At 40.8% G+C, this 26,598-nt stretch overlaps 1 protein-coding gene across 4 annotated transcripts in view; it reads right to left on the minus strand.

Moving 5' to 3' along the window:
* Nucleotides 1–26,598, minus strand: part of ADAMTS12 (ADAM metallopeptidase with thrombospondin type 1 motif 12) — a 394,047-nt gene that overhangs the window by 162,221 nt on the left and 205,228 nt on the right. The gene's annotated exons all lie outside the window — the stretch shown is intronic.

Below are 26,598 nucleotides of genomic sequence, written 5' to 3' on the forward strand. Positions count from 1 at the left end.
GAGGTTCAAATGTACTGCTCTGAAATAATTATTACCTGTTTCATTAAATAGGTCCCTCATTAAAAAGATATTATAATGAAGAATGGGAACTTTCTTCTCCTTCTCCGGCTCCTCCTCCTCTAAATTATTCAGGGCTTACTGAATGCAAGGCAGGGTACTAGGCTTTAAAATGCTAAGTTGTAGGACTTCCCTGGTGGTCCAGTGGTTAGGACTCTGCACTCCCAGTGCACGGGGCTCAGGTTCCATCCCTGGTCAGGGAACTAGATCCCGCATGCTGCAACTAAAGATCCCGCGTGTGGCAATGAAGATCCCGCGTGCCTCAACTAAGACCCAGTGCAGCCAAATAAATAAATAAATATTTTTAAAAAAAATGCCAAGTTGTTTATCCTCATGAACATCTGAGGCGCATAGTGCTATCTCCATCTTGCAAATGCGGAAACTGATGCTCAAAGTGGCTGGTTAAATAACTCCCCAAAGTCACACAGCCCATAATATCAGTGGAAGATCCAGGATTTTCTATGCCCGAAAATCATGCATTTTCATATACACCACACTGTCTCCCACAGAGTAAATATGCATAAAACTGCAGAAATGTAAGCTGGAAAAGCTGCATGTGGTTCAGGATATCCTACTTCACGAAGGTATTTTTAAAAAGCTGGAAAAGATCTAGCAAACCACAGTAAAACTCTCAAGGTGACTCATAGGTTTAAGTATGGAAAAGACAATATATGAGGATCATAGTCTGGAAGGCAAAACCCAGAAGAGGCTATAGAATCATGAAGAGAATTAGAATCATTCTCAAACTCCCAGAAGTTTGAGAAGAACCTCCTTGAAACTTGAAAGAGGTCTATTTAAAACCAAAATAAGAATAAAGTGCTACTTCACACATTGGGAAGCTTAACCCAAGTGGTGGTCAAGTCTAAAAGGTTTCAATGGGCTCAGAACGGTTTAGGGAGTTGACAAAAGATCAATTTACCGAAAGAGTAAATGAGGACAGGAGCCTGGGCTGATGGAGAAGCAGACTCTCAGTCTTTGAAGATTTCTATCAGGAAGACAGCCACACACCTGCTACCTACTCTCATCGGCACCCTGGACCGCTGGCCGGGGCAGAACAGGAGAGCAGGACAGCAAACCTCACACCCCCTTCCTCCTCTCTGGTGATGGCCACCCAGCCTCAGCCTGAATAATTCCGGTGCTGGGGGCACGCACCAACCCCCCAGTTCTCTCCTGCAGTGAGCTGGAATTTCCACTTATTAGTCTGGTCCTGTTCTTCCGAGCCGTCTACACCTCCCCCTGGGGCCCTGCCTCAGACATGGAATAGGGACAACTAAAACCATATCCTTCCCTCTCCCCACAGTGTTCTCTGGATTGTACAGCTGATGACACTGGTTTGCTATGTAACGCATCCTGGTTCCTCAGTTTTGCTTTCTACGTGAAGTTAGAACACACTACACTGAGTAATATTTACAAAAGAAATGACACATGACCATAGGGCTAAATAAATTCAAACTCTATTATTGTGAGTTTTCCTTGAAAATAATAAAGCTGTACTTTGATATAAGACTTTTGAGAAATAATTCAGGATTGCAGAAACCTTAGGGGGAAGTGCTGTGAAGACTTACAAATGGGGAGACGGTTAACCCCTCATCTGCGGTAGAACAACTTTCTATCTTCCTTCTCCACTTACTTTGCATGGATAAGTATGACTTCCCTAAGGACCCTCCAGAGAGTTGATTGATGGTTTCTAACTCTGCGCCCCTACTGACCTCCTGTCTCTCACCCTTTCATCTCTTTCTGAAGCTCATGGGAACATTTTCAAACTACAACCTGTTTCCAAATCTTTCTGCAGAAGCCAGGGAACCAGCCACCCTGAGCCCAGGTGGGGGTCTGTGCTTCTGGGAGGGGTATCAGCAGACTGGGCCAAGTAGAGGAACCTTACCAACATGGGTGAGGTGCAATCTCCTTCTCTCGGTCTCCTGTCCTTGCCGTGTGGGGATGGGTCTCCTCCAAGGTGCAAGGATGCTCAGTGCTCTCCACGAGCTCTCGTACCCGGGCGACCCAGTGCTCTCACAAAGCCCTTGGTCACACGGTCCCCTCCTCTCCCTTGGCTCCCCAGGCTCTGCATCCCTTCCCTGGGCGCTGGCCCCCTCGTATAGCCCTCAGCTCACTGCAGTGCAATATGCAGCCCTTTCATTAAAGAGGACCCTGTGCTCCAGGCCGCAGCCTTGGATCCCTGGCTGGCTGTGGTTCCCCCCTCCCACCTCCTCAGGCCCAAACGTGTCTAAGGTCAGGACTGGCAGGAGGCCGGCACAGGTAAGACACTGGTAGAATAAAGGCGATTTCTCTGCTTCCCCCAGTCCTTTCTTTTCTCACTTCTCCTTCTCTACTCTCCCTCCTCTACCTTTTAGCTCCTTGATATTAAGAAACAGAGTTTAAAGCCCATCAGGTTATCTTCATTTTTCCAGCAAATAGGTGAGACACTCAGTAAATGGTCTTGTAGGAGGAAACATGGAAATGAGAGATGGGGTCTGGTAAAGACATATATCAAAAAGTTTTCAACAAGACCTATACCAAGCACTTGCTAAAGGCCAGATCCTGTGCTAAGCACTCTATACACAATGCTTCATTCATTGTGCCAGCAAATCCATCTGATAAGCCCTAATATTATCACCATAGTACAGATGAGGAAACCAAAGCTCGAAGAGGTTAAGTAATTTTCCCAGAGTCACGTAGTAAACCACAGAGCCTAGATCCAGCCAAGTCTGTCTGATGACAGCAACAACGAACATTTATGGACCAGGCTCTATGGGCAAGCCCTACTCTACCTTCCTATGAATAGAGGCAAAGAAATAAGTGACATGATCTTTGCACTTATGTGACAGTCAATCTAACTGTGGGTAAGATAACAAGAACATATGAAAATGTCATGATCAGGTTTCAAATAATTCCCAAGGAGAGAGATATCAGTTCTATTACAGATAGTGCCAGAAGTGGTGGGATTTGAATTGGGCCCTGTTGGGACTGAGTTGGGAGACAGGACTGTACATATCCAGGCTGACTTTGCTGAGTCCTGAGGAAGTCATCCCAGACTTGGCTAAGAAATTTTATAAACTACAAGAAGTCAGCCCTACACATTTATCTTCAAGGCCTGATGACAAAGCCAGACAGTCCTTTGGGGGCAGGTGAGGTGCCAACAATTCTGGGAAGCTCTTATCTCCCCACCCCGTCACCCCACTGCCCCTCAAACACACACACGTACTATCTTAGCTCAGGCTGCCACAATGAAATACCATCAACAGAAATTTACTTTCTCACGGTCCTGGAAGCTGGAAGATCAGGATGCCAGCATGGTCAGGCTCTGGTGAGACCTCTTTTCCTGGCTTGCAGACAGCTACCTTCCCACTGTGTGCATGTGGAGAGAGAGAGGGATCTCTTTTTCATCCTCTTCTCATATGGCCACCAATCCAATTGGATTAGGACCCCACCCTTATGATTTCATTTAACCTTAGTTTCCTCCTAAGAGCCCTATGTCCAAATACAGTCACACTGGGGGTTAGAGTTTCAACATGGGAAATTCAGGAGGACACAGTCCATTCCATACCACACACACTCTGTTTAGAGATCCCTCTTCTGGGCTGGGATAGCTTCTGAGCACTTTCTACCCTGCCGTGATATCCTGCTGCTTGGGGAATGTCCGGTGAGGCTTTAAGTACCTAAAGGGACAGAGCTCCATTAGCTTTGTATCCAGTGCCTAATACTGTGCTTGGCAAACAGTGAAATCCAATAAATTCTTGATGCATGGGTGAAGGAAAAACTAAAGATGAATTAGAACAGATTTATGAATCACAAATAAAGAAGAACAGCAAGAGTTGTTTACTTTTCTCCCTGAAAGGATTGTTTCAGTTAGAGGATTCTCCACACTGAGATTGGGAAGTGTTTGTTTTAAAGGAAGAAATCTAGCCAAGTGGGCAGTGTAAGTACAGATGATTTCCAGTCCTGACACAGGACTGACTTCCCTAAACCGGAAGCTAAGGAAGAGCAGGGATGTGTCCAGGGTCCACTGAGATGTCCAGGACACCCTGAACACTAGCACAGCAGAGGCCCTGAAGATCCCTGGGAAATACAAATAATTCAGCTTTTTTTTTCTTCTCTTTTCTCAAATGCTTTAGGCAGCTCTTCACAAAGCTCGCTCTCATTTAGAGCTTTCTCAGGTAGCAGAGCCTTTAACTGCTGCCTCTCTCTTAGACTCAAGGTCACCTCCAGACAGGAACAGACCAAGCCTTGAGGAAGTTGCCTGGAGGCGGCTCGAGTATTATCAGGTAGCAGGGAAAGTGAACACAGAGCAGAAGACTCTGGAAATTATAGTTTCCTGTACTTTCAAGGGTGCCTTTTTAGCATGCTGGTAGCTTCTAGAAGCTACCTCTTCTGCTTAGGGAATTGCTCCAGGCTCTGTCTCCTAACCCAACTCAACTCCTCCCTCATCTGGATTCTCTTCTGCTGCCTCGTACTCAGAGCTCCCACGGAGAAGGAGGATTTCTGACTAGCTTAGAATTGTTTACCATTAATTGGAAATTGGCCATGAACTGTACCGACTGCCAGGTTTGAGATCCAGTTTCCCCCAGGAAGATCCTCTCAAGTTAATCTTTGCCAGGCCACACTCTATAGCTTCCAGATAAGTGAGACCTAGTACCCTTGTTCCCACCTTCCTGCCACCAGCATGAGTGAGTTTCCTGAAACACAACTCAGCAAGCACACAAACACTAACGGCCACCTCTGACGGAGCGCCTGTCAAGAGCCAGGCCTGTGATGAACATTTTTTCAGATCTGACATTTATTACAGTCACCCTTCGGTATCCACAGGGAATTGGTTCCAGGAGCCCCTGCAGATGCCAATATCCATGAATATTCAAGTCATTTATATACAATGACATCATATTTGCATATAACCTATGCACACCTCCTGTATACTTTAAATCATCTCTAGATTACTTGTAATACCTAATATAATGTAAGTGCTATGTAAATAGTTATAAATACAATAATATGCTATGCAAATAGTTGCCAGTGAGCAACAAATCCAAATTTTGCTTTCTGGAATTTTCTGGATTTTTTTTTTTCTTTTCTGGAGTATTTTCCATCCAAGGTTGGCTGAATCTGTGGTTGGCTGAACCTTCAGATATGGAGGGCCAACTGTATTTAATTCTCAACAAGTTTTGAGATAAGTCTTATTATTGCCAATTTTAAGTGAGAAAAATGAGATTCGAAGAGGTTATATTTATTCAAATTTGTTCAAAGTCTCATAGCCACTAAGCAGCAGGTGAGCATTTTAGGTGAGTCAGTCCGAATCTTATTTAGATTGGTGGCATAGAGATGGGGGTGGAATTCCCAGGCGTCACTTGCCTGGAAAAGGGAAGAAGAATGTCTTAAGTCTGACAGGGCCTAGACACCTTGTCCAGGCCCACTGTTGACTCACTGCCTATGGGCCTGGCCTGAACCACTTCTGCACTGAGCCACTTGCAAGTCCCGTGACCATGGACAAATGTTCTCATCACCGCTCCCCACAACTCCACCCCAATGTAATGAGGAAAACGAACTGAACTCCTACTTTAAAATTTTATGTCACTTATGGAACCCTTTCTTCAAACAAAGATTATGCAAAAAGCAAAGAAAAGAAAGTGCCTGTGATCACTGGGTTGTGGCAGATGACCCTGAGGGGCATTCCACACAACACAACTTTAAGCCACCAGATGCCACCATCACTCAGGGACCTGTCAACTCTGGTGTTGTCGGAGTTGAGCCAACACACCTTTCCATGGCCCACGCACAACTGTCAGCACTTGGCTGCCATCACACACTTGCAACCAGACCCCCTTCTTGGCAGAACACTGTGGCCTTTCCCAACAGAGCTGAAGGTCAATGCCGGAGCCATGTCCTTTAGCAATGATGGCTGAACTGCCAGACGTGTTCATCTCTTCAGGCTGGCTTTGGATAGATTTACAATGCCTCAGCCAGGGAGCTTATTTTCACTAAAAAAAAAAAAAAAAGTTTACCTCATTCACTGGGGACTAAAAATATTTTTACACTTCGGTAATAGATTATCCATTTCTCAAAACTGGTCACTATTAAAGTAAAAACAGCTGTCTTTAAAGACAATCAAGTGCAGTTCCATAAACTAAGTGTTAGTAACTAGTATATGTCAAAAGCAAGAACCCCCCAGGTTTAGGACTGTGGACATAAATAAGAGCACCAGAAAAAATAAAATGAAATATACTCTCCAAAGGCTGACTGGTCTTGCCTTACAAAGCCCTCACTTTATTCAGACATGCCAAAAAAAAGAGGAAATGATGGACCATTTTGGAAATGTGAAACTTCCCAAAATAACAACATAATCAAATCAAGTATAAGTGAAAGGGAGGGTTTAAGATCTCTCTGGAGAGTCAATCAGAAAGAGAATTCATAAAACAATTTAATCCATTGTATATTATTTAATTAAATAATTTATTTTTTAACATCTTTATTGGAGTATAATTGCTTTACAATGGTGTGTTAGTTTCAGCTTTATAACAAAGTGAATCAGCTATACATATACATATATCCTCATATCTCCTCCCTCTTGCGTCTCCCTCCCACCCTCCCTATCCCATCCCTCTAGGTGGTCACAAAGCACCGAGCTGCTCTCCCTGTGCTATGTGGCTGCTTCCCACCAGCTATCTATTTTACGTTTGGTAGTATATATATAAGTCCACGCCACTCACTCACTTCGTCCCAGCTTACCCTTCCCCATCCCAGTGTCCTCAAGTACATTCTCTACATCTGCGTCTTTATTCCTGTCCTGCCCCTAGGTTCTTCAGAATCTTTTTGCTTTCTATTTTTTAGATTCCATATATATGTGTTAGCATACAGTATTTGTTTATCTCTTTCTGACTTACTTCACTCTGTATGACAGACTCTAGGTCCATCCACCTCACTACAAATAACTCAACTTAGTTTCTTTTTATGGCTGAGTAATATTCCATTGTATATATGTGCCACATCTTCTTTATCCATTCATCTGTCAATGGACACTTAGGTTGCTTCCATGTCCTGGCTATTGTAAACAGAGCTACAATGAACATTGTGGTACATGTCTCTTTTCGAATTATGGTTTTCTCAGGGTATATGCCCAGTAGTGGGATTGCTCTGTCATATGGTAGTTCTATTTTTAGTTTTATAAGGAACCTCCATGCTGTTCTCCAAAGTGGCTGTATCAATTTACATTCCCACCAACAGTGCAAGAGGGTTCCCTTTTCTCCACACCCTCTCCAGCATTTATTGTTTGTAGATTTGTTGATGATGGCCATTCTGACTGGTGTGATACCTCATTGTAGTTTTGATTTGCTTTTCTCTAATGATTAGTGATGTTAAGCACTCTTTCATGTGTTTGTTGGCAATCTGTATATCTTCTTTGGAGAAATGTCTATTTAGGTCTTCTGCCCATTTTTGGATTGGGTTGTTTCTTTTTCTGATATTGAGCTGGATGAGATGCCTGTAAATTTTGGAGATTAATACTTTGTCAGCTGCTTCATTTGCAAATATTTGCTCCCATTCTGAGGGTTGTCTTTTCATCTTGTTTATGGTTTCCTTTGCTGTGCAAAAACTTTTAAGTTTCATTAGGTCCCATTTATTTATTTTTGTTTTTACTTCCATTTCTCTAGGAGGTGGGTCAAAAAGGATCTTGCTGTGATTTATGTCATAGAGTGTTCTGCCTATGTTTTCCTCTAAGAGTTTTATAGTGTCTGGCCTTACATTTAGGTCTTTAATCCATTTTGAGTTTATTTTTGTGTATGGTGTTGGGAGTGTTCTAATTTCATTCTTTTACATGGAGCTGTCCAGTTTTCCCAGTACCACTTACTGAAGAGGCTGTCTTTTCTCCATTATACATTCTTGCCTCCTTTATCAAAGATAAGGTGACCATACGTGTGTGGGTTTATCTCTGGGCTTTCTGTCCTGTTCCATTGATTGATATTTCTGTTTTTGTGCCAGTACCATACTGTCTTGATTACTGTAGCTTTGTAGTATAGTCTGAAGTGAGGGAGTCTGATTCCTCCTGCTCCGTTTTTCTTTCTCAAGATTGCTTTGGCTATTCGAGGTCTTTTGTGTCTCCATACAAACTATGAAATTTTTTGTTCCAGTTCTGTGAAAAATGCCATTGGTAGTTTTATAGGGATTGCATTGACTCTGTAGATTACTTTGGGTAGTACAGTCATTTTCACAATGTTCATTCTTCCAATCCAGGAACATGGTATATCTCTCCATCTGTTTGTATCATCTTTAATTTCTTTCATCAGTGTCTTATAGTTTTCTTCATACAGGGCTTTTGTCTCCTTAGGTGGGTTTATTCCAAGGTATTTTACTCTTTTTGTTGCAGTGGTAAATGGGAGGGTTTCCTTAATTTCTCTTTCAGATTTTTCATCATTAGTGTATAGGAATGTAAGGGATTTCTGTGCATCAATTTTGTATCCTACAACTTTACCAAATTCATTGATTAGCTCTAGTAATTGCTGGTAGAGTCTTTAGCATTCGCTATGTATAGTATCATGTCGTTTGCAAACACTGACAGCTTTACTTCTTCTTTTCCAATTTGGAATCCTTTTATTTCTTATTCTTCTCTGATTGCCGTGGCTTAAACTTCCAAAACTATGTTGAATAATAGTGGTGAGAGTGGGCAACCTTATCTTGTTCCTGATCTTAGAGGAAATGGTTTCATTTTTCCACCATTGAGAATGATGTTGGCTGTGGGTTTGTCATATATGGCCTTTATTATGTTGAGGTAAGTTCCCTCTTTCTGCCTGCTCTTTTCTGCCTACTTTCTGGAGGGTTTTTAGCATAAATAGGTGTTGAATTTGGTCGAAAACTTCTTCTGCATCTCTTGAGAAGATCATATGTTTTTTATCCTTCAGTTTGTTAGTATAGTGTATCACATTGATTGATTTGCGTATATTGAAGAATCCTTGCATTCCTGGGATAAAACCCACTTGATTCTAATGTATGATCTTTTTATGTGCTGTTGGATTCTGTCTGCTACTATTTTGTTGAGGATTTTTGCATCTATGTTCATCAGTGATATTAGCCTGTTGTTTTCTTTCTTTGTGACATCTTTGTCTGGTTTTGGTATCAGGGTGATGGTGGTCTCGTAGAATGAGATTGGGAGTGTTCTTCCCTCTGCTGTATTTTGGAAGAGTTTGAGAAGGATGGGTGTTAGCTGTTCTCTAAATGTTTGATATAATTTGCCTGTGAAGCCATCAGGTCCTGGGCTTTTGTTTGCTGGAAGATTTTTAATCACAGTTTCAATTTCAGTGCTTGTGATTGGTCTGTTTATATTTTCTCTTTCTTCCTGGTTCAGTCTCGGAAGGTTGTGCTTTTCTAAGAATTTGTCCATTTCTTCCAGGTTGTCCATTTTATTGGCATATAGTTGCTTGTAGTAATCTCTCATCATCCTTTGTATTTCTGCAGTGTCAGTTGTTACTTCTCTTTTCCATTTCTAATCCTGTTGATTTGAGTCTTCTCCCTTTTTTTCTTGATGAGTCTGGCTAATGTTTATCAATTTTGTTTATCTTCTCAAAGGACCAGCCTTTAGTTTTATTGATCTTTGCTACTGTTTCCTTCATTTCTTTTCCATTTATTTCTGATCTGATCTTTATGATTGCTTTCCTTCTGCTAACTTTGGGGTTTTTTGTTCTTCTCTCTCTAATTGCTTTAGGTGTAAGATTAGGTTGTTTATTTGAGATGTTTCTTGTTTCTTGAGGTAGGATTGTATTGCTATAAACTTCCCTCTTCGATCTGCTTTTGCTGCATCCCATACGTTTTGGGTCATTGTGTTTTCACTGTCATTTGTTTCTAGGTATTTTTTGATTTCCTCTTTGATTTCTGCAGTGCTATCTTGGTTATTAAGTAGTGTATTGTTTAGCTTCCATGTGTTTGTATTTTTTATAGATTTTTTTCCTGTAATTGATATCTAGTCTTGTGGTAGCATTGTATTCTGACCATAGCATTGTGGTCAGAAAATATACTTGATACGATTTCAAATTTCTTAAATTTACCAGGGCTTGATTTGTGACCCAAGATATGATCTATCCTGTAGAATGCTCCATGAGCACTTGAGAAAAATGTGTATTGTCGTTTTTGCGTGGAATGTCCTATAAATATCAATTAAGTCCATCTTGTTTAATATGTCATTTAAAGCTTGTGTTTCCTTAATTATTTTCATTTTGGATAATCTGTCCATTGGTGACAGTGGGGTGTTAAAGTCCCCTATGTTTGTGTCACTGCTGATTTCCCCTTTTATGGCTGTTAGCATTTGCCTTATGTGTTGAGGTGCTCCTATGTTGGGTGCATAAATATTTACAATTGTTATATCTTCTTCTTGGATTGATCCCTTGATCATTGTGTAGTGTCCTTCTTTGTCTCTTGTAATAGTCTTTTTTTTAAAGTCTATTTTGTCTGATGTGAGAATTGCTACTCCAGCTTTCTTTTGATTTCCACTTGCATGGAATATCTTTTTCCATCCCCTCACTTTCAGACTGTACGTGTCCCTAGGTCTGAAGTGGGTCTCCTGTAGGCAGCCTATATAAGGGTCTTGTTTTTGTATCCATTCAGCCAGTCTATGTCTTTTGGTCGGAGCATTTAATCCATTTACATTTAAGGTAATTAGCGATATGTATGTTCCTAGTACCATTTTCTTAATTGTTTTGCATTTGTTTTTGTAGGTCTTTTCCTTCTCTTGTGTTTCCTGCCTAGAGAAGTTCCTTTAGCATTTGTTGTAAAGCTGGTTTGGTGGTGCTGGATTCTCTTAGCTTTTGCTTGTCTGTAAAGGTTTTAATTTCTCTGTGGAATCTGAATGAGATCCTTGCTGGGTAGAGTAATCTTGGTTGTAGGTTTTTCCCTTTCATCACTTTAAATATGTCCTGCCACTCCCTTCTGGCTTGCAGAGCTTCTGCTGAAAGATCAGCTGTTAACCTTATGGGGATTCCCTTGTATGCTATTTATTGTTTTTCCCTTGCTGCTTATAATATTTTTTCTTTGTATTTAATTTTCAATAGTTTGATTAATATGTGCCTTGGCATGTTTCTCCTTGGATTTATCCTGTATGGGAATTGCTGCACTTCCTAGATTTGATTAACTATTTGCTTTCCCATATTAGGGAAATTTTCAACTATAATCTCTTCAAATATTTTCTCAGTCCCTTTCTTTTTCTCTTCTTCTTCTGGGACCCCATAATTCGAATGGTGTTGTGTTTAATGTTGTCCCAGAAGTCTCTGAGACTGTCCTCAATTCTTTTCATTCTTTTTTCTTTATTCTGCTCTGCAATAGTTATTTCCACTTTTTTGTCTTCCAGGTCACTTATCCGTTCTTCTGCCTCAGTTATTCTGCTCTTGATTCCTTCTAGAGAATTTTTAATTTCATTTATTGTGTTGTTCATCATTGTTTGTTTGCTCTTTAGTTTTTCTAGGTCCTTGTTAAAAGTTTCTTGCATTTTCTCCATTCTATTTCCAAGATTTTGGATCATCTTTTCTATCATTACTCTGAATTCTTTTTCAGGTAGACTGCCTGTTGCCTCTTCATTTGCTTGGTCTGGTGGGTTTTTACCTTGTTCTTTCATCTGCTGTGTGTTTCTCTGTCTTCCCATTTTGCTTAACTTACTGTGTTTGGGGTCTCCTTTTCGCAGGCTGCAGGTTCGTACTTCCCGTTGTTTTTGGTGCCTGCCCCAGTGGCTTAGGTTGGTTCAGTGGGTTGTGTAGGCTTCCTGGTGGAGGGGACTGCTGCCTGTGTTCTGGTGGATGAGCCTGGATCTTGTGTTTTTGGTGGGCAGGACCATATCTGGTGGTGTGTTTTGGGGTGTCTGTGACTTTATTATGATTTTAGACAGCCTCTCTGCTAATGGGTGGGGTTGTGCTCCTGTCTTGCTTGTTGTTTGGCATTGGGTGTCCAGCACTGTAGCTTGCTGTTCGTTGAGTGGTGCTGAGTCTTAGCATTGAGATGGAGATCTCTGGGCGAGCTTTCACCATTTGATATTATGTGGAGCTGGGAGGTCTCTGGTGGACCAATGTCCTGAATTCGGCTCTCCCACCTCAGAGTCACAGGCCTGACACCCACTCAGAGTACCAAGACCCTGTCAGCCACACGGCTCAGAATAAAAGGGAGAAAAAAAGAAAGAAGGAAACAAAATAAAATAAAAGTTATTAAAATAAAAAAAGTAATTATTAAAAATTTTTTAAAAATTAAAAAGTAAGAAAAAAAAGAAAGAAGAGAGCAACCAAACCAAAAAACAAATCCACCAATGATAACAAGTGCTAAAAATTATACTAAAAAAAAAAAAAAATGGACAGACAGAACCCTAAGACAAATGGTAAAAGCAAAGCTACACAGACAAAATCACACAAAGAAGCATACACATACACACTCACAAAAAAGAAAAAGGAGGGGCTTCCCTGGTGGCGCAGTGGTTGAGAATCTGCCTGCTAATGCAGGGGAGACGGGTTCGAGCCCTGGTCTGGGAAGATCCCACATGCCGCGGACCAGCTGGGCCCGTGAGCCACAATTACTGAGCCTGCGCGTCTGGAGCCTGTGCTCCGCAGCAAGGGAGGCCGCGATAGTGAGAGGCCCGCGCACCGCGATGAAGAGTGGCCCCTGCTCGCCACAACTGGAGAAAGCCCTCGCACAGTAAACGAAGACCCAACACAGCCAAAAATAAACATAAAAATAAATAAATAAGACCCGGCACAACCAAATAAATAAATAAATATTAAAAAAAAAAAGACTACCTGAGATCAGATTAAATGAGTGCAGGCCCTTCACATACCCTAATCCTTACCGCCAACCCCGCCCTTGAACCATTGCTATAAAAAAAAAACTCCTCACCAAATCCCTCCAAAAAAAGAAAAAAAAATTACAATATAATTTAAAAAAAAGAAAAAGAAAAAGAAAAAGGAAAAAAATATCTATATCGTTGCTCCCAAAGTCCACTGCGTCAATTTTGGGATGATTCATTGTCTATTCAGGTAGTGCACAGATGCAGGGTACATCAAGTTGATTGTGGAGATTTAATCCGCTGCTCCTGAGGCTGCTGGGAGAGATTTCCCTTTCTCTTCTTTGTTCGCACAGCTCCTGGGGCTGAGCTTTGGATTTGGTCCTGCCTCTGCGTGTAGGTCGTCTGAGGGTGTCTGTTCTTGGCTCAGACAGGACAGGGTTAAAGGAGCGGCTGATTAGGGGGCTCTGGCTCACTCAGGCTTGGGGGAAGGAGGGGTACGGATTGCGGGGCAAGCCTGTGGCAGCAGCGGCCAGAGTAACATTGCACCAGCCTGAGGCGTGCTGTGTGTTCTCCTGGGGAAGTTGTCCCTGGATCACGGGACCCTGGCAGTGGCGGGCTGCACAGGCTCCTGGGAGGGGAGGTGTGGATAGTGACCTGTGCTTGCACACAGGCTTCTTGGTGGCTGTAGCAGCAGCCTTAGTGTCTCATGCCCGTCTCTGGTGTCCACACTGATAGCCACGGCTTGCGCCCATCTCTGGAGCTCGTTTAGGCGGTGCTCTGAATCCCCTCTCCTCGTGCACCCTGATACAATGGTCTCTTGCCTCTTCAGCAGTTCTAGACCTTTTCCCGGATTCCCTCTCAGCTAGCTGTGGTGCACTAGCCCCCTTCAGGCTGTGTTCATGCAGCCAACCCCAGTGCTCTCCCTGGGGTCTGACCTCTGAAGCCCAAGTCTCAGCTCCCAGCACCCACCCGCCCCAGCAGGTGAGCAGACAAGCCTCTCGGGCTGGTGAGTGCTGGTCGGCACGGATCCTCTGTGTGGGAATCTCTCTGCTTTGTCCTCTGCACCCCTGTCGCTGCGCTCTCCTCCGTGGCTCCAAAGCTTCCCCCCCGCCGCCCACTCCTCCATCTCCGCCAGTGAAGGGGCTTCCTAGTGTGTGGAAACTTTTCCTCCTTCACAGCTCCCTCCAAGAGGTGCAGGTCCCGTCCCTATTCTTTTGTCTCTGTTTTTTCTTTTTTCTTTTGCCCTACCCAGGTACGTGGGGAGTTTCTTGCCTTTTGGGAAGTCTGAGGTCTTCTGCCAGCGTTCAGTAGGTGTTCTGTAGGAGTTGTTCCACATGTAGATGTATTTCTGATGCATTTATGGGGAGGAAGGTGATCTCCACATGTCACTCCTCCACCATCTTGAAGGTCTCTGTAGTATTTTATTTTAAATTATCAATTTCATTCATTGGTAACATTTGGTATGGCAAGGAATTCCCCTGATTTGAGATCTAATCCCACACACTTTCTTTCCATTCCTCATCTTCTGATAGAAATGTACTGATGTATTTCTCACAATTGAGACCAGATATGGAGGAGGCAGCTGGGGGCAGAAGGAAGACCAAGAAAAACTGAATAATCAACCAAGTGGATAATGAGTCCCAGCATGCTTAAACATTGATAGAACTCTGGTGACACATTTTCCTCAGCTTCATGACTGAAGGATTGGTGAATAACTCAGGGACCTTCACGCTTCACCCAAGGCACCATGAAAGGCTTCTAATAGGCTCTAAGTCCTCAGTGGTGAGCTCTCCTTTTCTGCAGGTATCAATAGTTTACTCCTGCACAATTATGTTTTCATGTAAGGTATGGAATTTTGCCAGCCTATAAAAACTAATTATACTGCGAATCTCCAAGTGGGGAATTTGGTACTCTTGTTTCCCAAGCTTTCTTGACCTTGGGACTCGTTTTCAGAGCTCCTGTTAATACCTAGACTTCCATGGCACATTACTTGGGAAACACAGCTTTAAGGAAGAGAAGCTCAGGAAGGAATTTAGATTAAATTACTGCCAAAGCCTCTTTAGATTATGAGAATCTCTCATTCTAAAATTACCTGCATGAAAATAAAGAAAAAAATGTCTTGTCCAGGAGATACAGAGTGAGAAAAGAAACCCAGGTTGCTTTAAGTAGCTTATGCTTTCTTTCTAGGTCTTAATGAGGGTTTACATATTGATGGACCAGAAAGACCTATTACATAAGTAGAGCCACTGAGGCAGTGGGAGAGACCAGAGAGCAGTCTCTTGGAGAATGGAGCTCTCTTCCATCTGTGGGGATATGGGTAATGGACCAGCATGAGCCCATCTTACAATTTACCTAGGGCTGCTCCTGAGCCTCAGCAGGACCTTCCAAGGAAAGGGCCACTCTGAAACTCTGTATCTACCTCCCTACACTTTCTGGCAGTACTTTTTAAAGATTACTGAGCTCTCTAAACATAGTATGTGCTCAATAAATATGGTGCAAACTACTTAACAGGCTTTTCTTAATGGTAAGATGGACCTACAGGCAAGTGTTGACACAGAAGGAAAAATGAATCAGTGCTCTCCAACAGATCTAGGCCACTCTAAGGTGGTGGGCAACCTAAGGTGGGTACCCTCACAATGCCCCTTCTCCATCTGTCCCTTCTCTGTTGTTTGTGTCAGGTCCTTAAAACTACGATATCAAGCCTAAGGCAACTTGTGCCTGACTTTATGATGACTGTGTCAGACTACCAGTTACCACAATATTTTTTCCTCCTCCTTGATTTTTTCCTGGGCACACAGCCTCCTAGAATAAAGACTAAATGTTCCAGCCTCCCTTGTGGCTAAATTCTGACCAATGGGACACAAGGGGAAGTGCTACATGTAACTTACAGAACTTAAAGGGAAGGCATGGATACCTCTTTTATTCTTCCTCCTTCCTGGTCTGAATCTGGATGGTCTGGACAAGGAAGTGGAAGCCAGATGTCAAAGAAGATAGAACAACAAGATAGAAGACAGATGATACGAGTCTGAGTTCCTGATGATTGTGGAGCACTACACCAGTCTTGGACATTTTATCTCCAAATTTCATTGATGTGAGCGATAAAAGTCCATTTTTCAACTAGAATAAAAGAGGGCTATTTTGTCTGTTTTATTCACTCCTTTATCCCCAGCACCTAGAATAGTTCTTTGCAGTCAGTAACAACAATAGTTTAAATGAGTAAATCTTATATGGGGTTTTCTGCTACACATAAACATATCCTGAATGATATGATGACTTAACCACCCCCTCTATATTTGTAAGCACTATCTCTTCTCATCCATAACCCTCCGAGGGTGGGCTGCTTTCATCACCAAGTGGTAGCATTTGATCCAACCCCTCAGCTCAGCAAGTTGATTAAACGTAAATAAACAGTGGGTTCTCTTTTAGTACCTCCACTCTGTCACTAGCAGGAATAAGACTGATCTGCCCAACAGCTTCCAGAAACAGTATGTTCATAAACGTTACATGCCTACTCTCGTTCTGGAGAAAACAAACCCATAAGTCCTATGTATGGTCGTCTTAAGAGATCTGAAGGTACCAAAGTTTGCTGGAAAGGGGAAGAAAACACTATGCATGGTTGGGAACCTTAATTCACATGCACTTTAAAATGCAGCAAGAAAATTCTGGGTGATGCCTACTGGATTATTCATTTATTAACACTCTAGCCAGCGGCATCAACGGCTCAGCGCATCTGTTAATAAGAAACCTAACAGTCAGCTATTTTTGCTGCTGCTGCCTCCCCAGGTCACACATAACTGCTTGATATTTCACCCACTTGATGCCAGGGCTTAAATAGGTCTAAGTTCTTCCTGCACCCCCAGAGTCCCTGAGTAAAAAAACCATCGTTAACTTGGCGAGACAGCAAGAGTCAAGCTGCAAGTCATGAGTAGAGAAATCTGAGCCCTCTAATCAGAGAAATAGATCACAGAAACCTTGAGAAACCATGTGCCTCATTTTTGAGCAGACAGCAACAGAACAATTCCACCCTGATGAGATAAATTTTATTATATTTATATCTGGTCATATTTACATAAGTATGGGTGTATAACATATGGACATATTTGGAGTTCTTTCCCTCTACTTAACAACAAACGTTCACACATATCAAAACTGGGCAAGTTTTGTTTCTTAAAGGAAACACTATTCTGGAGTCAGGTGCCCTCCTCACTCTAAGGGGCAAGGGAACTCACAAAATAACAAGGTGCTCCCCCTTCCATTTTATTAACACTCTCTTCAAATTTCTCAGAAGCTCATTAGAGCAAGTGAGACTGTGGGTAATTTTTCTTTTATCCACTCTACTGTATTTTCTATATTACTTTTTAAGTTAGAAAAATGAACTTTAAAAATAAGGTGAAGGGTGCACATTCAAGATGGTGGAGGAGTAAGATGTGGAGATCACCTTCCTCCCGACAAATACATCAAAAATACATCTGCATGTGGAACAACTCCTACAGAACACCTACTGAATGCTGGCAGAAGACGTCAGACTTCCCAAAAGGCAAGAAAATCCCCACGTACCTGGAATCGTGAGGGAAACCTACACGCAGAGGTGGGGCCAAAATCAATGGTGAACCCCACGAGCTGTGCGAACAAAGAAGAGAAAGGGAAATCTCTCCGTGCAGCCTCAGGAGCAGCGGGTTAAATCTCCACAATCAACTTGAGCTGTGTGGCTGTCAGGGTCTTGGTGCTCTGGCCTGGTGTCAGGCCTCTGCCTCTGAGGTAGGGGGCCAAGTTCAGGACATTGCACCACCAGAGACTTCCCGGCCTCAAGTAATATCAATTGGCGAGAGCTCTCCCAGAGATCTCCATCTGAACACTAAGACCCAATTCCAGCCAATGGCCAGCAAGCTCCAGTGCTAGACACCCAATGCTAAACAACTAGCAAGACAGGGACACAACCCCACCCATTAGCAAAGAGGCTGCCTAAAATCATACTAAGGTCACAGACACCCCAAAACACACCACCGGACACAGCCCTGCCCACCAAAAAGACAAAGTCTAGCCCCATCCACCAGAACAAAGGCATCAATTCCCTCCACCAGGAAGCCTACACAAGCCACTGAAGCAACCCTACCCACTGGGGGCAGACATGAAAAACAACGGGAACTATGAACCTGCAGCCTGTGAAAAGGAGACCCAAACACAGTAAGTTAAGCAAAATGGGAAGACAGAGAAATATGCAGCAGATGAAGGAGCAACATAAAAACCCACCAGGCCAAAAAAATGAAGAGGAAATAGGCAGTCTACCTGAAAAAGAATTCAGAGTAATGATAGAAAAGATGATCCAAAATCTTGGAAACAGAATGGAGAAAACACAAGAAACATTTAACAAGGACCTAGAAGAACTAAAGAGCAAACAAACACTGATGAACAACACAATAAATGAAATTAAAAATTCTCTAGAAGGAATCAAGAGCAGAATAACTAAGGCAGAAGAATGGATAAGTAACCTGGGAGATAAAATAGTGGAAATAACTATTGCAGAGCAGAATAAAGAAAAAAGAACAAAAAGAATTGAGGACAGTCTCAGAAACCTCTGTGACAACATTAAATGTACCAACATTCGAATCATAGAGGTCCCAGAAGAAGAAGAGAAAAAGAAAGGGCCTGAGAAAATATTTGAAGAGATTATAGTTGAAAACTTCCTGATGATGGGAAAGGAAATAGTCAATCAATTCCAGGAAGCACAGAGAGTCCCATTAAGGATAAATCCAAGGAGAAACATGCCAAGACACATATTAATCAAACTATCAAAAATTAAACAGAAAGAAAAAATATTAAAAACAGCAAGGGAAAAGCAACAAATAAAATACAAGGGAGGGCTTCCCTGGTGGCGCAGTGGTTGAGAATCTGCCTGCTAATGCAGGGGACACGGGTTCGAGCCCTGGTCTGGGAGGATCCCACATGCCACGGAGCAGCTGGGCCCGTGAGCCACAATTGCTGAGCCTGCGCGTCTGGAGCCTGTGCCCCGCGACGGGAGGGGCCGCGATAGAGAAAGGCCCGCGCACCGCGATGAAGAGCGGTCCCCGCACCGCGATGAAGAGTGGCCCCCGCTTGCCGCAACTGGAGAAAGCCCTCGCACGAACCGAAGACCCAACACAGCCAAAAATAAATAAATAAATAAATAAATAAATAAGAAAATCCTTTAAAAAAAAAAAAAAAAAATACAAGGGAATCCACATAAGGTTAACAGCTGATCGTTCAGCAGAAATTCTGCAAGCCAGAAGGGAGTGGCAGGACATATTTAAAGTGATGAAAGGGAAAAACCTACAACCAAGATTACTCTACCCAGCAAGGATCTCATTCAGATTCGACGGAGAAATCAAAACCCTTCCAGACAAGCAAAAGTTAAGAGAATTCAGCACCAGCACCACCAAACCAGCTTTACAACAAATGTTAAAGGAACTTCCCTAGGCAGGAAACACAAGAGAAGGAAAAGACCTACAGAAACAAGCCCAAAACAATTAAGAAAATGGTAATAGGAATATACATATCGATAATTACCTTAAATGTAAATGGATTAAATGCTCCAACCAGAAGACACAGACTGGCTGAATGGATACAAAGACAAGACCCATATATAGGCTGTCTACAAGAGACCCACTTCAGACCTAGGGACACATACAGACTGAAAGTGAGGGGATGGAAAAAGATATTCCATGCAAGTGGAAATCAAAAGAAAGCTGGAGTAGCAATTCTCACATCAGACAAAATAGACTTTAAAAAAAAGACTATTACAAGAGACAAAGAAGGACACTACACAATGATCAAGGGATCAATCCAAGAAGAAGATATAACAATTGTAAATATTTATGCACCCAACATAGGAGCACCTCAATACATAAGGCAAATGCTAACAGCCATAAAGGGGAAATCGACAGTAACACAATCATAGTAGGAATTTAACACCCCACTTTCACAAGTGGACAGATCATACAACATGAAAATAAATAAGGAAACACAAGCTTTAAATGACACATTAAACAAGATGGACTTGATATTTATAGGACATTCCATCCAAAAACAACCAAATACACTTTCTTCTCTAGTGCTCATGCAACATTCTCCAGAATAGATCATATCTTGGGTCACAAATCAAGCCTTGATAAATTTAAGAAAACTGAAATTGTATCAAGTATCTTTTCCGACCACAACACTATAAGAGTAGATATCAATTACAGGAAAAATATCTGTGAAAAATACAAAAACATGGAGGCTAAACAATACACTACTAAATAACCAAGAGATCACTGAAGAAATCAAAGAGGAAATCAAAAATTACCTAGGAACAAATGAAAATGAAAACACGACGACCAAAACCTATGGGATGCAGCAAAAGGAGTTCTAACGGAGAAGTTTAGAGCAATGAAATCCTACCCAAGAAACAAGAAAAAAGTCAAATAAACAACCTAAACTTACACCTAACGCAATCACAGAAAGAAAACAAAAAAACACCAAAGGTAGCAGAAGGAGAGAAATCATAAAGATCAGATCAAAAATAAATGAAAAAGAAATGAAGGAAACAATAGCAAAGATTAATAAAACTAAAAGCTGGTTCTTTGAGCATATAAACAAAAATGAAAAAACCACTAGCCAGACTCATCAAGAAAAACAGGGAGAAGATTCAAATCAACAGAATTCGAAATGAAAAAGGAGATGTAACAACTGACATGGCAGAAATACAAAGAATCATAAGGGATTACTATAAGCAACTATATGCCAATGAAATGGAAAACCTGGAAGAAATGGACAACTTCTTAGAAATGCACAACCTTCCAAGAGTGAACCAGGAAGAAATAGAAAAATAAACAGACCAGTCACAAGCACTGAAATTGAAACTGTGATTAGAAATCTTCCAACAAACAAAAGGCCAGGACCAGATGGATTCACAGGTGACTTCTATCAAACATTTAGAGAAGAGCTAACACCTATCCTTCTCAAACTCTTCCAAACTATACAACAGGGAGGAACACTCCCAAACTCATTCTACGAGGCCACCATCACCCTGATACCAAAACCAGAAAAAGATGTCACAAAAAAAGAAAACTACACACCAATATCACTGATGAACATATATGCAAAAATCAAGAACAAAATCCTGGCAAAGAGATTCCAACAGCATATTAAAAGATCATACACCATGATCAAGTGGGGTTTAACCCGGAATGCAAGGATTCTTCAATATACACAAATCAATCAATGTGATATACCATATTAACAAACTGAAAGATAAAAACCTTATGATAATCTCAGTAGATGCAGAAAAAGCTTTTGACAAAATTCAACAGCCATTCATGATAAAAACTCTCCAGAAAGTAGGCACAGAGGGAACTTACCTCAACATAATAAAGACCATATGTGACAAACCCACAGCCAACATCATTCTCAATAGTGAAAACCTAAAAACATTTCCTCTAAAATCAGGAACAAGACAAGGATGCCCACTCCTACCACTATTATTCAACAGAGTTTTGGAAGTTTTAGCAATAGCAATCAGAGGAGAAAAAGAAATAAAAGGAATCCAAATCGGATAAGAAGAAGTAAAGCTGTCACTGTTTGCAGATGACATGATACTATACATAGAGAATCCTAAAAATGCTACCAGAAAACTCGTAGAGCTAATCGGTGAATTTAGTAAAGTAGCAGGATACAAAATTGATGCACAGAAATCTCTTGCATTCCTATACAATAATGATGAAAAATCTGAAAGAGAAATTAAGGAAACACTCCCATTTACCACTGCAACAAAAAGAATAAAATTCCTAGGAATAAACCCACCAAAGGAGACAAAAGACCTGTATGTAAAAAAGTATAAGACACTGATGAAAGAACTTAAAGATGATACAAACAGATGGAGAGATATACCATGTTCTTGGATTGGAAGAATCAACATTGTGAAAAGGACTACACTACCGAAAGCAATCTACAGATTCAATGCAATCCCTATCAAACTACCAATGGCATTTTTCACAGAACTAAAGCAAAAAATTTCACAATTTGTATGGAAATGAAATGACCCCGAATAGGCAAAGCAATCTTGAGAAAGAAAAACGGAGCAGGAGGAATCAGACTCCCTCACTTCAGACTATACTACAAAGCTACAATAATCAAGACAGTATGGTACTGGCAAAAAAACAGAAACATAGATCAATGGAACAGGATAGAAAGCCCAGTGATAAATCCACACACATAAGGTCACCTTATCTTTGATAAAGGAGGCAAGAATATACAAGGGAGAAAAGACAGCCACTTCAATAAGCAGTTCTGGGAAAACTGGACAAATACATGTAAAAGAATGAAATTAGAACACTCTCTAAAGCCATACACAAAAATAAAGTCAAAATGGATTAAAGACCTAAATGTAAGGCCAGACACTATAAAACTCTTAGAGGAAAACATAGGCAGAACACTCTTTGACATAAATCACAGCAAGACCCTTTTTGACCCACCTCCTAGAGAAATGGAAATAAAAACAAAAATAAACAAATGGGACCTTATGAAACTTAAAGGCTTTTGCACAGCAAAGGAAACCATAAACCAGATGAAAAGACAACCATCAGAATGGGAGAAAATATTTGCAAACAAAGCAACTGACAAAGTATTAATCTCCAAAATATACAAGCAGCTCATGCACCTCAATATCAAAATAACAAACAACCCAATCCAAAAATGGGCAGAAGACCTAAATAGACGTTTCTCCAAAGAAGATATACAGATTGCCAACATACATATGAAAGGATGCTCAACATCACTAATCATTAGAGAAATGCAAATCAAAACTACAATAAGGGGCACAAGCCTCTTAGATAGCCACATCCACCAGACAGCAGAGAGCAGAGGAAGAAGAACTACAATCCTGCAGCATGTGTAACAAAAACTACATTCACAGAAAGATAGATAAGATAAAACGTCAGAGGGCTATGTACCAGATTAAGGAACAAGGTAAAACCCCAGAAAAAAAAAAACTAAATGAGGGGAGATAGGAAACCTTCCATAAAAAGAATTCAGAATAATGATAGTGAAGATGATACAGGACCTCGGAAAAAGAATGAGGGCAAAGATCGAGAAGGTGCAAGAAATGTTTAACAAAGACCTAGAAGAATTAAAGAACAAACAAAGAGAGATGAGCAATGCAATAACTGAAATGGGAAATACACTAGAAGGAATCAATAGCAAAATAACTGGGGCAGAAGAATGGATAACTGACCTGGAAGACAGAATGGTGGAATTCACTGCCATGGAACAGAATAAAGAAAAAAGAATGAAAACAAATGAAGACAGCCTAAGAGAACTCTGGTACAACATTAAATGCAACAAAATTCGCATTACAGGGGTCCCAGAAGGAGAAGAGAGAGAAAAAGGACCGGAGAAAATATTTGAAGAGATTATAGTCGAAAACTTCCCTACCATGGGAAAGAAAATAGCCACCCAAGTCCAGGCAGCACACAGAGTCCCAGGCTGGATAAACCCAAGGAGAAATTATGCCGAGACACATAGTAATCAAACTGACAAAAATTAAAGACAAAGAAAAATTATTGAAAGAAACAAGGGAAAAATAACAAATAACATAGAAGGAACTCCCATAAGGTTAACAGCTGATTTCTCAGCAGATACTCTACAACCCAGAAGGGAGTGGCATGATATATTTAAAGTGATGAAAGGGAAGAACCTACAACCAAGATTACTCTACCCAGCAAGGATATCATTCAGATTCGATGGAGAAATCAAAAGCTTAACAGACAAGCAAAAGCTAAGAGAATTCAGCACCACCAAACCAGCTCTACAACAAATGCTAAAGGAACTTCTCTAAGTGGGAAACATAAGAGAAGAAAAGGACCTACAAAAACAAACGCATAACAATTAAGAAAATGGCAATAGGAACATACGTATAGATAATTACCTTAAACGTGAAGGGATTACATGCTCCAACCAAAGGACACAGGCTTGCTGAATGGATACAAAACCAAGACCCATATATATGCTATGTACAAGAGACCCACTTTAGACCTATGGACACATACAGACAGAAAGTGAGGGGATGGAAAAAGATATTCCATGCAAATGGAAATCAAAAGAAAGCTGGAGTAGCAATACTCATATCAGATAAAATAGACTTTAAAAGAAAGAATGTTACAAGAGACGAGGAAGGACACTGCATAATGATCAAAGCATCAATCCAAGAAGAAGATATAACGATTATAAACATATATGATCCAACACAGGAGCACCTCAATACATAAGGCAACTGCTAACAGCTATAAAACAGGAAATCAACAGTAACACAATAACAGTGGGGGACCTTAACACCTCATTTACACCAATGGACACATCATCCAAACAGAAAATTAATACGGAAATACAAGCTTTAAATGACACAATAGACCAGATAGATTTAATTGATATTTATAGGACATTCCACCCAAAAAGAGCAGATTACACTTTCTTCTCAAGCGCACATGGAACATTCTACAAGCGATCACATCTTGGGTCACAAATCAAGCCTCAGTAAATTTAAGAAAATTGACATCATATCAAGCATCTTTTCTGACCACAACGTTATGAGATTAGAAATCAATTACAGAGGAAAAAACATAAAAAACACAAACACATGGAGTCTAAACAATACATTACTAAATAACCAAGAGATCACTGAAGAAATCAAAGAGGAAATCAAAATACCTACAAATTACAACAAAAACATGATGATCCAAAACCTATGGGATGCAGCAAAAGCAGTTCTAAGAGGGAAGTTTGTAGCAATACAAGCTTACCTCAAGAAACAAGAAAAATATCAAATAAACAATCTAACCTTACACCTAAAGGAACTAGAGAAAGAAGAACAAACGAAACCCAAAGTTAGTCAAAGGAAAGAAATCATAAAGATCAGAGCAGAAATAAATGAAATAGAAACAAAGAAAACAATAGCAAATATCAATAAAACTAAAAGCTGGTTCTGTGAGAAGATAAACAAAATTGATAAACCATTAGCTAGACTCATCAGGAAAAAGGGAGAGGACTCAAATCAATAAAATTAGAAATGAAAAAGGAGAAGTTACAACAGACACAGCAGAAATACAAAGCAGCCTAAGAGACTACTACAAGCAACACTACGCAAATAAAATGGACAACCTGGAAGAAATGGAGAAATTCTTAGAAAGGTATAACCTTCCAAGACTGAACCAGGAAGAAATAGAAAATATGAACAGACCAATCACAAGTAATGAAATTGAAACTGTCATTAAAAATCTTCCAACAAACAAAAACCCAGGACCAGATGGCTTCACAGGTGAATTCTATCAAACATTTAGAGAAGAGCTAACACCCATCCTTCTCAAACTCTTCCAAAAGTTGCAGAGGAAGGAACACTCCCAAACTCTTTCTATGAGGCCACCATCACCCTGATACCAAAACCAGAAAAAGATACTACAAAAAAAGAAAATTACCACCCAACATCACTGATGAATATAGATGAAAAAATCCTCAGCATAGTACTAGCAAACAGAATCCAACAACACATTAAAAGGATCATACACCACGATCAAGTGGGATTTATCCCAGGAATGCAAGGATTCTTCAATATACACAAATCAATCAATGTGATACATCATATTAACAAATTGAAAAATAAAAACCATATGATCATCTCAAAAGATGCAGAAAAAGCTTTGGACAAAATTCAACACCTATTTATGATAAAAACTCTCCAGAAAGGGGGCATAGAGGGAACCTACCTCAACATAATAAAGGCCATATACGACAAACTCACAGCCACCATCATTCTCAATGGTGAAAAACTGAAAGCATTTCCTCTAAGATCAGGAACAAGACAAGGATGTCCACTCTCGCCACTATTATTCAACAGAGTTTTGGAAGTCTTAGCCTTGGCAATCAAAGAAGAAAAAGAAATAAAAGGAATACAAATTGGAGAAGAAGAAGTAAAACTGTTACTGTTTGCAGATGACATGATACTATACATAGAGAATCCTAAAGATGCTACCAGAAAACTACTGGAGCTAATCAATGAATCTGGTAAAGTTGCAGGATACAAAATTAATGCACAGAAAGCTCTTGCATTCCTATACATTAATGATGAAAAATATGAAAGAGAAATTATGGAAACACTCCCACTTAGCACTGCAACAAAAAGAATAAAATACCTAGGAATAAACCTACCTAGGGAGACAAAAGACTTGTATGCAGAAAACTATAAGACACTGATGAAAGAAATTAAAGCTGATACAAACAGACAGAGAGATATAGCATGTTCTTGGATTGGAAGAATCAATATTGTGAAAATGACTCTACTACCCAAAGCAATCTAGAGATTCAATGCAATCCCTATCAAACTACCAATGGTATTTTTTACAGAACTAGAACAAAAAATCTTAAAATTCATATGGAGACACAAAAGACCCCAAATAGTCAAGGCAGTCTTGAGGGAAAAAAACGGAGCTGGAGGAATCAGACTTCCTGGCTTCAGACTATACTACAAAGCTACAGTAATCAAGACAATATGGTACTGGCACAAAAATAGAAATATAGATCAATGGAACAGGATAGAACGCCCAGAGATAAACCCACGCACCTATGGTCAACTAATCTATGACAAAGGAGGCAAGGATATACAATGGAGAAAAGACAGTCTCTTCAATAAGTGGTGCTGGGAAAACTGAACAGATACTACATGTAAAAGAATGAAATTAGGGCTTCCCTGGTGGCGCAGTGGTTGAGAATCTGCCTGCCAATGCAGGGGACATGGGTTCAAGCCCTGG

Source organism: Balaenoptera acutorostrata, chromosome 2 (genome assembly GCF_949987535.1).
Source record: "Balaenoptera acutorostrata chromosome 2, mBalAcu1.1, whole genome shotgun sequence".
Classification (NCBI taxonomy): domain Eukaryota; kingdom Metazoa; phylum Chordata; class Mammalia; order Artiodactyla; family Balaenopteridae; genus Balaenoptera; species Balaenoptera acutorostrata.